We start from the raw sequence: 14,806 nt of genomic DNA, 5'->3' as shown, positions 1-14,806 counted from the left end.
TCAAAAATGACGCCATGGGCTGGGGATATAGCTCAGTTGGTAGAGTGCCTGCCTCCCAAGCACAAGGCCCTGGGTTCAATCCCCAGCACTGCAAAAAAAAAAAAAAAAATGACTCCATGGATCATGGAAACAAGTACATCAGTTTCTGAGTTTCCTTATCATCAAGTGTTACGGAAAATATAGAGACAAAGTGGTTCTGTTATTTCAACGTTCTATGCTAACCAGAGAAATCTCTGCACCTTTCATGTGACTGCAGCAGAACAAGTATGGGAGTTTGCACGTAGGCATGATAGTGCAGCTGCCCAGCATTTGGTCTCTCAACCACAGCCCAGTGGGGTGTGGAATTGCTCTTATTGCAGAATGAGAAATTCAGTTCATGGGTCCTAAAATTTCCAAAGCATTTTAGGAAGGCTAGATTAAATGCAATTATTATCTGACCTTTTATGCATCTTTCACTTGCAAATTTCTTCTAAAAAGTTTGCATCCCTGCAGAGGGGCTTAATGACCTTTGCCCATTATTTGCCTAGGGTAGAATTTTGCTTTTTCTACGGGGAGAGAGAAGAAAATATGTAACCAAATGTGATTTGTGTGAACCTGTGAATTGATTGATAAACCCTGAAAATGTATAGGGATGTATTAAAGGTCTTATTTCCTTGAGAAATACAGTAGTGCCTAATTCTAATGACATGTGCATACATAATGGATGATTCCAGATAAAGTCAATGGTTTTCTACCATTGAAAAAGAAAAAGATGTTGTCAGAAATCCTTGAGGGGCACAGAAATCACATATTTGCTTATGCTAAGTTATAGCAAAGTTCAGTTTTATTCTGTAAATAAAGAGTTGTCTTCATAAATATCAGCAATTTCCTTAGTGTCAAGAAAGTCCTCTACTTTAAAAAATCCAATTAAACCTCTTGAATATGTAGGCAAGTGATATGGTTGACTTAAAGATATATTAAAATGGCACATTTGGTATTTGGATTGATAGTATTCAATCATATTTTTCTTAGTAATAACTTTCATTAATTTTTGCAAAGGGGGAAGCTGCTGAATGAAACAAATCAGGCAAGAACCCAACATCATGTTTAACTAACTTAAGAACATAGAAAACAGCACATGTGAGCCCAGAATGAAACCTAGCATAGTAACATAGCTCTTTAAAATTGTGCATACATTTTATTTATTTACATTTATGTTTATTTTGTGCCTTTATTCTCCTGTGGCAATAGATCTGGACATAGTAATTTAAATATTGTACTGTATGTTGATCTTATCTCAGGAGCCAAAGCTTTACAAAGCCTTGGTCTAATTAAAGAAGTATAAAGCTCAGGGATGCCAGCTGGGCACAGTGGCACCTATAATCTCGGGGACTTGGGACACTGAAGTAAGAGGATCACAAGTTTGAGGCTAGCCTCAGCAACTTAGCTAAACTCTGTCTCAAAATAAAAAATACAAGGACTGGAGCTATAGCTCAGTGATAGAGAGCTCCTGGGTTCAAACATCAGTACCCACAATAATAATAATAATAATAATGACAACAACGAAAAACCCTCAAGCATCTGAAACATTACATTTTGTTTCCTTCTTTGAATATGGCTTATTAGCCTAAAGAAACAAAGTATGTTTTCAGGATGTGTTTTAGTTTTTCAGTGAAATTATAGAGCAAGACCACTTATTTGCTATTTCCTGGTCTCTCTTCCAGCCTACTTGAAGGCTGTGAAAGTTCAACTCTCCAACTTGGTGCTCCTGTCTTTGAGTTTGGGAACTTTGTAGTTAATATTTAAAAGCATGTGTCTAAATCCACCCAGAGAATCTATTAATAAGTTCCAAAATAAATATGACTTAAAAAAATCAGTGAGAGAAAAACACATAGCCAAGACATGCTGACATCAATCAAAACCCTTTCTAAGACTTTCCACATACAGAGGTGGTTTCCCCTCACCACACGAACCAGAGGGTGAACTCAAAATAAACTTCTAGGAAGTTGAAAAAAGAAGAAAAGCAGTATGTAGAGAAAGACTAAAGGATGGTTGCTGTCTTTATTCTTTGCTAAAATCAATGTTGGTTAGTCCATCACCTTCTTAAACAGTAACTGCAATCGTAACCTCCATCACATTCATCTCTCTGTCAAAACATGAGTGAAAATCAATTGTGGTGTATCCAGAAATACTACACTCACTTCCATTTTTGCTTCTTATGTGCTGATGCACCTACTCAATATTAATTTTCTTCATAGTTAAACTGTGGAAAAAACTTGAATGGACTTTTGTGATATGTAACTATCTATATGACCTTGGACAAACCATATTGCCCCTCTTGACATCAGTTTTCTCCTATCCAAAATAAGAATGCTTGTCTAGATGGACTCTGAGAATTTTGGCTTTGTTATTCCTCAATGATTGGCAAAATCATCTCCAGAAAACAGTTTAACATTTATTTTAATTGTTTTTTTGTTTTTTAAATGAGGTTTGTAAAATTATTTTATCCTCCTTGTAGATTTTGTGGAAATTTTATTCTGGAATTTTGATTCATTCATAGTCAGTAGATATCATCAGTTGATTTTTAGAATCAACCTTGATTCAACTACATACACTGGAATAAGTTTGGGAGATAAAGATAGTATACTTCTAAACTATTTCTGTTCATGCTGTCAAACATATTATAGAATAGGGTCAGGCAGTTGGAGAATAGATTCGGACGTAGCCAAAGATGAGAAAGTCCTCCAAGCAGAGGAAATGAATGAAACAAAGTAGTGAATGTATGAAGGCTCCTGGCTTGTTTAGGGAAAAGCAAAAAGCATATCCTTATAAAAAATGATATTTTTGCAGCATTTTCAGTAAATATTAATAACGTACTCCTACACATTAGCTGAAATAAAATCAGGTTCTCAAATAACCAAGTATTTAAAAAAAAATGCAGAACAAAAGCTGTTTTTTTTTAAAATGTTTCCTAAATGGTGGTATAAAAAAGGAATGATAGTATTCGATAAAGTGAAAAATAGAAATTTTGTAATTTAATGCACATTTTAAACTTTGCATCGTTGATCTCATCAAATATTTTATATTCATACATTTAATTCCTCTTTGGGATATTAAGATCATGTTTTATTCTGTCTTGTTTATAAAATCTATGTCTTTGATTTGGGACTACCATTATTTCCTCTCCAACATCAATGGCTGTCTAAGCCACTTAAAGGAAATTACAGTGAATCTTTCAACAAGGAGTAACTGCATCCTTGGAAAGATCATCTGTAGACTCCTAAGCAATTCTGGCCTTCCAGGCCTCAGACTGGGGAATCCCATGCTCTCCATCATGGTCCCACAATCTCTCTCCTTTTTCTTTCACTTTAAATTTCTTGATTGTACTGAGGTAAGAAAAGTCAAAACTATTTTTTCTCCTCCTCTACCAGACAAAAAGAGAGAATTGGGAGTAATTTCAGTGATTTGTGGAAACTTTTCATAAAATTTTAAATAGTTCTTTGTGTGCCCACAAACATGAATTCTATAAATACCTGAGAAACATTTGGAATCCAATCAGTAAGAAAAATAATTTCAATTATTTAGGTTTATTATAAGTGATTTTAAAAACCATGATCTATGAATCACAGACCTAAAATGGCTTTGATTTAGTAATTTCCAGTTGTGGGAAGGGGATCCCTCTAATATTTTTATATTATACTTGAAAAAACTGATTGTTTGACTTTTGTTTTTCATTTATGGGATATATGGGCTACTGTTTCAAATGATGACATTAATATCTATAAAATATTTTGAAACAAGGAGTCCATTTTTTACTCTCAAGAAATTATAAGCTTAAATTTCCTTAAAAAATGACTTTAGTCCTAAAAGAGGGCTCTTCATTACACTTTCTGTAAGTAAATTTTGCACACATTTTTGGCTCATTTTCAAAAGGACAAATTAACCTCAAAATAAAGACATAGTTCATTATTTCTGAGCAGGAAATGTGTTCTATTTCTATTAAAGGGTTTCTACAGTCATTGTTGGTAAATGCTTGGGTGAGAGCAAGAAAGAGGCTGGTAGTAATGTCTTTGAAGAATGCCCCACTTGCAAAATAAAATAAAATACTGGAATAGTTACAACTACAAAGAAAATGTTTAGAAGTAGTAGATTATTATTACTGTAAAATCATACCAATCTTGTTCACACTTTAATCAAGTTTAATTTTCCAGTTACAAAGGGATAAGGACAGGATTTGAATTCAGATAATTACACAATGGTCCTGTGAATTTGGAATCAAACCACATGGGTTCAAATCCTGTTGTGTTGGAATCATACATTACTCTGTCTGAAGACCTGCTACCATCAGAGTTTATGTGGCATGATCACCAACTTCTCCAAAACACCCCAAAGTTCTCTTCTTATCTACCAGTATCCTAACCCTTTTCTTTAGAGGGGGGAGGACCTGGTTTCATGTCACACAGAGTGTAGATTCCAAATATATATATATATATATATATATAGAGAGAGAGAGAGAGAGAGAGAGAGAGAGAGATTTTCTGCATTAAAATTGAAATCAAATTTATAACTCTGAGCAAGGGAATCCAGAACTCAAAAATGATTTGGCCATGACTTTGGGAAATTTTTGGCCAGTGACCAAGGATGATTCCCTTCTTGACAGTCTTGAAAGTGATTAACAAATTCTCTTTATGCAACTGAATAATAGATCCATAACTCCAAGAGATGGACATCAGAAAAAAAGTTTAATGATGACAAATTGCCTTTATTTTCTAAATAATATCCAAATATTCACCATACTACTTCAACCTTCTGATGCTGAGATAATTCTCTCCTTAAACATTTCCAAGATTCTAATCACAACACGAGATTACCTTTTACTACATTATAAAACTCACATTAAAAAAGACCAGGCACAGCATTTTCCCACCTGAGTGAACTCGCTCCTTAATGTCCAAGGTCTACTAACAGAAGAAGCTCTCCTTCTGAGCACTAAGCTATAAAATGTTCAATGCTTTCAACTCAACCAATGACCATATTTCATAAAAGGAAAAATAAAGTTGTTTCATAATTAACAAAAGAAAAAACATTATACCTACTGAGAAAAATAGAGGGACATTAGAACAGAAGGGATATCTGACCTAGTCATTTAAAGGATTGGTGAAGTTTACTATGTATGTAGAGATGGGTTAAAGGTCTTCTGAGATATGAAGGACATGAACACAGATGTGGAGGTGGAAGAAGGGAGGTATGCATCTTGAAGTCAGCCTGCCTCTCCATTTGACCAGTATGTCATTGCATACTGTTTTGATGTGGTTTGTTCACTGATGTGTGACTTAAGTACCCAGAAATATGTTTGGCACATAGCAAGTGCTTGAAGAAGGGAATAAATGAAATGCCAGATGCCCAGAATATGAACAATTTTGACAGAAGCAGTTCTTGCAGCTTTTCTAGTGAGTGAACTGGTTAGAACTCTACAGAGTAACAGAAATCAGAAAAAAGGAAAAATGGACTTTATTTGGTTCAATCCTGGAACCCTAACTCAGGAATGTATCTGGATCTTGTAGGCAATAGGAGGTAGAAACAGAAAGGTCATTGAGAACTCAGGGTTTTTCTGGCTCATGTCTTTTGTCACAACTGCTTCCTCTGTGTGACTTCTTTCTCTCAGGGCCCTGGCCTACCTGGCCTTGAGTCTCCATGGTGAGGGAAGGCTAACCTCACAGCTGCCAGAGTCATGTGTGGTTCTCTGTATTCAGGGAGTCAGGTTCACCTCTGGGGATCAAGGAAGGAGAACTGTTGGCAGGACTATTAAGAACAGATGCTCAAACATTGACCTTTGTACTATTCAATTGAAAGACATTGACGTGTGTTGGGAGGAATGTTCTTTTTTTTTTTTTTTTTTGTACCTGTATGTTTAAACCCTAAGTATTATTCATACAGAATATGTTAATGTTAAAATTTAAAAATAATTTTAAAAAACTCCCTGTTAGTTCAAATATTTTCCCTTTTCCTTTCATCTCTAACATCCTGGTAATTATTTACCAAATGCTGGTCACCTGTTTTCTCTAATTTTTTTCATCTAGTTCCTTTCAACATTGCCCTGACTATAACAGAGAATGACCAACATCATTTCCCAGACACCAGATAACTTCATATATGTGTTCATGCTACCCTTATGGGTTTTTGTGAAGTATAGGATCTTTTAGCTGGAGCAGGAAATTATCCTAGTCAATTTTTCCTTTACAGATGAGCAGATGGACCCAAGAGATAGATCCACAAGTCCATAATTAAATACTAGCAAATATTTAGTGAGCATAGAATGTTTTTCTTTTTACATTTCTATGACTCTAGAACAAAGAAAGGTGGATATTTAGTTATGTTGCAAAGAACAATGAACTTTTGGACCAAGGTCCTTAGTTTTATTGTTTTGCAAGATGCCTGGTCTTGAATAAATTCTAATGATTCTCAAAATTCTCAGTATTCTCAGTCGTACAATGGGAACAATTACAATAATATTTATAGTATCTTTCTCACTGTCCTATAGTAAAAAATAGAAAAAATTAAATATTGATGATATAACATCTATCAATAAATGATAGAGCACATGCAATGGCAGTTATCAATATTGAGTGTATTAGGTAGCAAAGGAAAAACAACCAGGGTGACATATTTACTGCAAATGGTTCATTAAAACATAGTTTATAGTGAAGTTTCCCATGATGAATGGGAAAATCAATTCAATTTTAAAGTTCAGTGTGTAACATGGAAAGCTCTACTCTTGGTTCTTGGAATTATAAATAGTTTTGCATGGATTCTCCACTGTTGTAGAAAAACCTGATGTACCTGACTTTCACAATTTTATTAAAGAATAATTCTTAATTTTATTCAAAATACATATTTTTTAAACCACTTTATTATAATTGAGCTTTAAATTATGTTCACTAAATAGGGAGACAGATTGGAGCAAAATACAGTCAAAACCGTAGAGTGAGAAATTAATCTTGTCTAACCACCAAATATGGCTGAAGATGGGAAAAACAAAAGTTTCTATAGAGGAGTTCAGTGACTTGCTCAAAAGACGTGTTCATTAGTGCTAAACTTGAAGTGAAACTCACATCTCACTCTGAGCTAGTCACTGTAATAAAGAACTCCCTTTTATTTCATCACAATATTAACAATGAGGAAAATATAGAAAATATATAAAGCCATGGACCTAGAATAAAAGGTCACCCACTTTTCTCCTGGTGTAATAAAAAGACTATTATAGTTTTATTTAAAATTTCTATAATTTGCAGAGGTAACAATAGTTCATAATGAGAATAAAGTAACATTTCCAAATAAAAATAACACTGAAATTTTCTAAACTTGAAAATAGCTGTATTTAGTTTTAAACTTTCCAACTTTGAGTTGTTAGTTGTATGATGATAGAAAAGTCGGGAATGAAAAACAAAAAGAGGAAGTAATTCACAGAGAGTCTCACTGGAAAATAGAGGAGAGAAAAAAGATTAAGAACACACAAATACAGATGGTGAAAACATGTTTAAGATTTGGCCACTAGATGGCAATGTAATGTAAGGTGCCATCTCCACTTTTTTTTTTTTTTTTTTAAACAAGCTATTTGCTGATTTGTAATAGGTACCATAGAGTGAGGCAAGGATGAAGCCGAGAGGATACTGCAGAAGTCTCTGATGCATGTGTGTATGTGTGCGTGTGTGTTCGTGTGTGTGTGTGTGTGTGTGTGTGTGTGTGTGTGTGTCTACGTGCGTGCGTGTTCTGCCCCAGTGAGACTGCAGCCCTTGTAAATACTTGGTCACCTTTTGCAAGAAAGAATTGGAACAATTGCAACTAAAGGCACATTGTTATCATCTTGTCTTTGGGAGATGCTGTTCCTCACTGCAGATGGGTAATTTTCCTTTTTATCAGGTAAGCCATCTAATTGTTTCATTGTGATCTTGGGTAAATTCATTCTTTCCATTCCTTTGGAAAAAGAGCCCGTGGAAATACAGTTTGGGCAGAACAGGAAGTCCATTTTTGTATGTGAATCCGGACCAATTGTCCCCCTCCTCCCTCTCTTCTCCTCCCCTTCGGCTCCCCTCCCCCACTCCTCTCTCAACCTTCCACAAACTGAAATCAGTTTTGTTTTGCAGTTCAGCATTTTGATACAGATGAGATTCTTTGGCCTGAAATAACTTGGAATCCAGCCAGTTCTTGCCTTTGCTTGCCTTCATCCTATTCAAGATCTTCTTTCCAAGCCCCCTTTCTTACTGGTGCTTTAGAACTGGATGAACTGTCTGTGAATAGAGGTCATATTGTTCCTAAGGATGGAGAAAATTTAAATGTCAGTTTTAACTCCACAGGAAGGAAGAAGGCAGCCGGGACTGCTGCCGGAGCCTAGCACTGCAGGGGTACTCAGCTTCCTCAGGCAGAGGCTGGGTTGTTGAGAAGAGATGCCTTGGGGGAGGAGGGGACAATGACTTTTTCCCCTAACTCCTATTGAACCACACTTGGAAAGGAACTCAGGGAAGTGGTCAAGAGTTCCCTACTCCGTGCAATGACAAACAGGAAAAATTGACTTACTTTTAATTAGACAGAGGTCACAATCAGCAATGATACTGCAGATGCTGCTTGGTTCCCAGTGTGAGCCATCTCGCTTTTCCAACAGCACAAGAAGTGTTTCTGTGGACATGAGGCTTTTTCAAATGCCTTTGTTATCTTGGATTCCCTCTCTCTCTTACCTGTTTGAGGTATGTGTTTTAAGCCCCTCCCGCTTTATCACATATATTTCTTTTTGTTCTCTCTGGTTATTAGCTGGCAGTTGTCACTCCTTTTAACAAATCAGTTCATATTGAGTGGGTAGGTGCTTTTTCATGTGTCCAATGAAATGATTAAGTCAAGATTGGTACGTTTCGGTCCATATGTGCATGTGAATAAATATTTCTGAGGTGCAGTAACAAACTTGCAAATTGCCAAACACTGTTGCTATCACACCTATAAAATGTGGCTTCTTTTTCTATGGATTTGCAGGTTCACATGGTATTTCTGATGCGCTAGTGTAGTAACAGAACATATTTCTCCAGAAAGCACTCTAAATCATCCCAGGAGAATGATGCCAAACAGAAATAGGAAAATTCCATGCTGAGGTTGGTGATTCCTGCTTTAGTTCCTCCTGCTCAGAGCAGGGGTAGATACCTTTCCTATTTGCTGCAATACCTGGCATGCCATGGTGATGCAACTGGGAGCTTCCGCACGTTCACCAGGAGGGTGTCTGGCACTTTTCTTTCCCTTAGCTGGGCACTTCAGAAGCAGAATAACCATGGTGAAAAACTCCTTTTAAATTCCCCTTTGTGGCTATTGCTTTCGTAATTGCTATTAAGCACTGCCTCTCTCTTCTTAGGAGGAGTGTTGCAATTTAGGCCTTCCTCCACAAAGCTCCTTGAAGAGATTTTTAGATGGTGTCTATTTTAGGAACATAATGTGTAGACAGGAATGGATGGCCACAGAGATTTACGGGAAAACAATTTCGTGGAGAGGGTGAGGTAACATTATAAACCACTAGAACAGAGTACAAGTGGCTGGTTATATCACATGAACCTGACAATGGAATTAGTTTCCATTAAACTTGGTGCTACTCATTTGGGTGACTTTCCCCCGCCTCCCCCGTCATATTGTTTGTCTGGTTGATTGTTGTTGTTTTAAATCTCTATTTAGGGAGCCAGTACATCCAGAGTGCTCATACTGGTAAAAATTATATGTGGGATTTTGCTTGTCAATACTAGTAATCTCTACTTACATGACTCCCACTTACTGGGAAATTTGCTATCTGGAGACTCGTTTATTATGGCAATTTTCCTTTAAGTTATGGTAGGGAGGGTTTCTCCATCTTTGGGGGTTGGGGAGGCACAATTGGATGCCTAATTAATTATACAGTATCCAAGAAGGCACTGGGGATAGTGGCCAGCATTCTGTCTTTTCAACCAGAGATACCAAGGGCAAGTGGCCAGACTGGAAATCCAAAGAAAACTCAGCACCACAGGGAACAAAAACTCAGGGATCCACAGAAGGATCCAGTAAGAAACATTCCAGCTCCTAGTTTAGAGGGCAATCAGGGAACCTAGAGGTTCAGAGAGGGAAAACACAAGAGCACCTTTCCTGGGTATGACTGACAAGGAAGGGATATGGGGCTTGTTTGGTGCTGCCTCTAGGACATCACAGAGGAGACAGTCCTCCAGAGAGGAAGGACTATGTTGATATGAGCTTAGTGTGTGAAAGCATCCCTCCAAAATTTAGCTGGGGGACTCATGCAAGGTACTGTTTCCCTCCTAGGTAGTGAGAGAGGCTGAACCCAACTTCTTCCCTGTACTTGCCAAGAGCACAAGGCCTTATCTCTTCCAGCAGACTTGGAAGGGGGAACATGGGAGAAAGATCTCAGGGAAGAAGATGGAAAAAGAGAAATTGAGCAATGGAAGACCGGTCTTGGCCACCCTCAGGGTCAATGGGGCTTTGCTCATTGAAGTAATCACTTCCCTTTGAAATTCTGTTTAGTCTATTAAGCACACTTTACAGCTTAAATTAGATCTTACTGGTTTAGGGTAGGGGTGGGAAGGAGATTTATTCTCAGTGCAATTGTGGTCAGGGGAAAAAAAAATCAAAACTTTCCCTAACCTGTTCCAAATTATTCTTTTCCAACTTTTTCCCTTTGTCCATGTTTCTAGATCCCACTCATCATTTTAGTTTGAAAAGACATGTAATTGTTTACTCCATGTCAGTTACTTTTATAAGCCATACTTTTTTATAAATATATTACTGAATTCTATCAGTCAGGTATTATTGTTTAGTTTACAGATGAGGAAACCAAGTCACAGTGAGATCAGGTGAACTTGCTCATTATTGGACATTTAGATGTGTGACAGAGTGCAGACGTGAGCCCAGACAGCATCTGGGCTCTTGAAGTTTCCTTGTCACCTGTGTGATAATACTTACCAGTTAGCCCAGAGAGCGAGGGCTCAGATTGTGTGCAATCTGTACATGCCAGCTGTAACTCATCTCTTTTTCTACATGCCAAAATTTCAATAGTACTTCAGTTTAGAATGATCCCCCACATCTGCTCATTTATTCATCATAGAAAAGTATACTGTAGTGGAGTCCCATTCTAGTTCCTGGAACATGATGGATGAAACACATTTCCTGCCCACATGGGGCTTTCAGTCTAGTAATGGAGCTAGAGAGTACACAAAATCAATAAGTAAAGAAATGTCAGTAAACTAAGTTCTTGAAGAAAAATAACACAAGACAGTGAAGATGAGAGGGCCATGGATTTTTTTAAAAAGGAGGTAAAGAAAGTAATTTTAAGCAGAGATCTTAATGTAGTGACTGAGTGACAGAGTAAAGAACATTTGAGGTGGAGGGTAGAGAGAAAGCAAAAGGTCCCAAAGATTGAGATGCTTCATTGATATAAGTAGTGACACCTGCTTTGTAAGTGATCTTCCTAGCAAAAGAATGGAAGCAAATGTACCAGTGCCCACTCAGCTCTGTGGTGTCCTGGGGGCTGGGCTTTGGGCTCTAATTGCCTCTGGGCTTCCTAAGAAAAAAATCAAAGACCTATGTCAAATAAACTTAAGTCTTGTCTTTCATGTTGACAAGTTACTACATTGAAATAACTTAAACCACTCATATCCACAAAAACATTTTTTAACAGTTTTAAAAGTTTTCTGGAAAATGCTATATAGTTCCTAGAATGCAGTGTGTTCCAAAGACACTAACTGATGTAAAAACAAAAACAAAACAAAAGCAAAAAAAACAAAACCGAGTAAGATTATTGGTTAAATTGATACAAACTATCAGTAAAAAAATAACCACCTCGGACTCTCTCACCTCTCTCTTGCCACCTAGTCAGTCTTCCAGGCACCTGAGGACTATGGCTCTGAAATCACCAAGTCAAAGAAGTGTGAATGAGGAAGAGACAGTAAAGATAGAAACCAATGTTTAGATTCCCGTTGTGACCAGGACACAGGAGATGTTCAGAGGTATTTGAACAAGTCATGTTCTGGAAACTAACCCACCATGTCCCCCCCCTTCTATATATAAGACACCTATAAAACTTAAATTGAACCCTGGCACACTGGGGCATTCCTATAAACCCAGTGACTTGGAAGGCTGAGGCAGGAGGATCCCAGATTCAGAGTCACCCTCAGCAACTTATCTAGATTTTGTCTCAAAATAAAAATTACAAAGGACAAGGAATGTAGTTCAATGGTAGAGCACCCCTTAGTTCAATCCCCAGTACCAAAAACAAGAACAAAACCCTGAAAATGAACAAAAGTCTTTTTGAAATAAATATTGTGTTTTCAGAGTTGTGTTCTTTTGAGAAAAGTAATAGGTGGATAATTAGAGAATTTGAAGATATACATATATATATATTTCCACATATATGAAAATATATACAAAGAATGTATAATCTTGAGGTTATTATTTCTAGCCTATTTTAATGTACCCATGTCAACTTTGTAGAAATATCTGCAGAATTAAAAACTTGGAACTTAGTGGGTTAATGAATATGAATGTGATGTCTACATTTGGTAAAATAGGTCATCTTTCATTTTTATCTGTGTTAAGACATTTGTTGTTACATGTTCACTCCTTTAGAACTCACATTCTAAGGGTCTTCCTTTTTATATCTCCTGGCTGTTGGTTCCCCATCCCTCTTAGCTACTTTTAGACACTGTAGCTCTTCTCTGGGAAATGTGAATTTGCTCCTTTTATAACTTAGGATAGACCTTACTTTTTAGTTTATTCCTGGAAGTAGCCAAAATTCCTTGCTTCTTCACTTGCCTGGTCCTCCTTTGATTCTCTAACTGTGGTTCTAATTTTGGTGAAGCATCCAATTTTTGACTAAGTTTTTTTTTTCACTTGCACTTTTGATGTCATATAGAAGAAATTATTACTTAACCTGTTTTGAAAAATACTCCTAAGTTTTCTATAAGTTTTATCTTTTTAGCTTGTATTTAGGTTTATGTTCCACTGTGAGTCAACTTTTTGTACACAATGTGAAGGAGGGTTCCAGCTTCATTCCTTTGTTTGCTGGGTCCAGTGTCCCAGGACCATTTGCTGAAAAGACTATTCTTTCCCCCAAATGAATCATCTTCTTGATCAATTGATTTTATTATCAATTATTTCACAGAATTGCTAGGTCACAGAGATTATTCCTTCTTGAGAATCCATATAATTTTAAAATGAGAGAAAAAGATTTAATTGACCCATATACCCTGAACTGTTAACTTTTTGTCCTAAGTTCATGTCAATTTTTTTTTTTTTTATTATCGAAAGCATATTTATTTGTGACTCTTCTGGAAATTAAGGCAACAATGATGCACACTTCTTTAATGAGTTAGCCTTTTTGAAGATCACCAGTTATTTCCGAGAAACATAACAATACACATGTTCCTTTGAACTTATACAAACATTATTCATATTCTTTTTATGTAGCTACTACATAAAAAACTTTGTTTCAAAAATACCATTGGTAGGAACGATTGAACTCAAGATAGAGATATGCCATTCAAAAAGGATTGGTGGTTGTTTAGTCATCTTGGGTCGCCATAACAGAATACCATAGACTGGGTGGCTTAGACCATGGAAATTCATTTCTCAGTGTTTCAGAGGCAGGAAGTCCAAGACCTGGGTGCCAGCAGGTATGGGTCCTTAGCTTGCTGATTCCATCTTCTCACAGTTTCCTCACATTTTCTTTCCTCTATGCACCTGCATCTCTAATACCTCTTTTTGTGTCCAAATTTCCTTTTATAAGGACACCAGTCAGATTGGGTAGGGACCTACCGTAGAGGCCTCATTTAACTTAGTTCCTTCATTAAAGGTCCTCAATACAGTCACATTCAATGGTAGTGAGGGTTAGAGCACCAGCACATTGATTTTGAAGGGGACACAATTCAGTCATAACAGTTGTCTTTGGGTATACTTATGACCACCAAAATAATGAGAAAATAAGATTTAATCAATGTTAGTTTTTGTTGTTAGTGATGTATTTTCATTATTCATCCCCTTCTCCCATTGAATCATGAGTTGTCTTTGTATGTGTTAATATTACAAGACAATTAATTAGGTTTGTATTTAAAGAGGCATGATGAATAACTAGTGGGCTGAAGAAAATGATGGGAATTCTGATTCTTGTGGTGTGTCTATGATACCATGTTTAGATCCATGATCTATGTTCAGAATTAAGGCTATTATTTGTTCCAATGAGAAAATTGACAAAGATGGACATAATAACTAAGAATTCATGAATTATAAATAAAATAAATTGATAAAACAATTAATTCCAAAGTGTTTTCATAAGCAACTAAAACTGAATCAAGTGAATTTCAGTATAAAAGTAACATCCTGAAAAGACATTATTGTTCAGAGCTGAGGAGCAACTAAAATCTTTACTGTTAAATGATGACAGTCAGGAAATCTGTGATAACACTCAGTCTAGATATTGGAATATTTGGTGATTTCTGTAAGGTGTTCTTACCCACAGGATGAATCAGTGCAATGCTTTTAGTATTTTTTGTTTACTTGTTTCAACATCATTGTTTGGCACTAAAAATCCAGAATGTTAGCATTCTCTTAGTCAAGTTGGGACATAAATTTCATCCTTTTAGCTGAGGGTATACTGTATTTCTTGAGTAACAGTCCCACCAAACTATTCCCTGTTTCAGAAAACATTCTACCCAAACAAAATTGAAAACATTCTACATAAATAATGTTAAAATAATAGTCACATTAGCCATGGTCTGGGCGAAGAGTGAGGTATATTTGTGCCATAAAACAAAAGGTT

General features: G+C 36.5%; 1 protein-coding gene across 2 annotated transcripts in view; it reads left to right on the top strand.

The window, feature by feature from the left end:
• LOC306657926 (sodium channel protein type 1 subunit alpha-like) overlaps positions 1-14,806 on the top strand; it is a 271,243-nt gene that overhangs the window by 137,140 nt on the left and 119,297 nt on the right. Inside the window, exon 1 of one of the 2 annotated variants that reach the window (XM_079134420.1) lies at positions 7,635-7,899. The exons of the other annotated variant lie outside the window; for it this stretch is intronic. The gene's annotated coding sequence lies outside the window, so the exon portion shown is untranslated. Of the gene's footprint in view, positions 1-7,634; positions 7,900-14,806 lie in introns of those variants that run through there. 2 annotated transcript variants of the gene reach the window in all.

This window comes from Sciurus vulgaris (assembly GCF_902686455.1).
Source record: "Sciurus vulgaris genome assembly, chromosome: 3".
Lineage (NCBI taxonomy): Eukaryota > Metazoa > Chordata > Mammalia > Rodentia > Sciuridae > Sciurus > Sciurus vulgaris.
The sequence above is the reverse complement of the archived record's forward strand: the minus strand, read 5'-3'. Positions and strand labels throughout refer to the sequence as shown.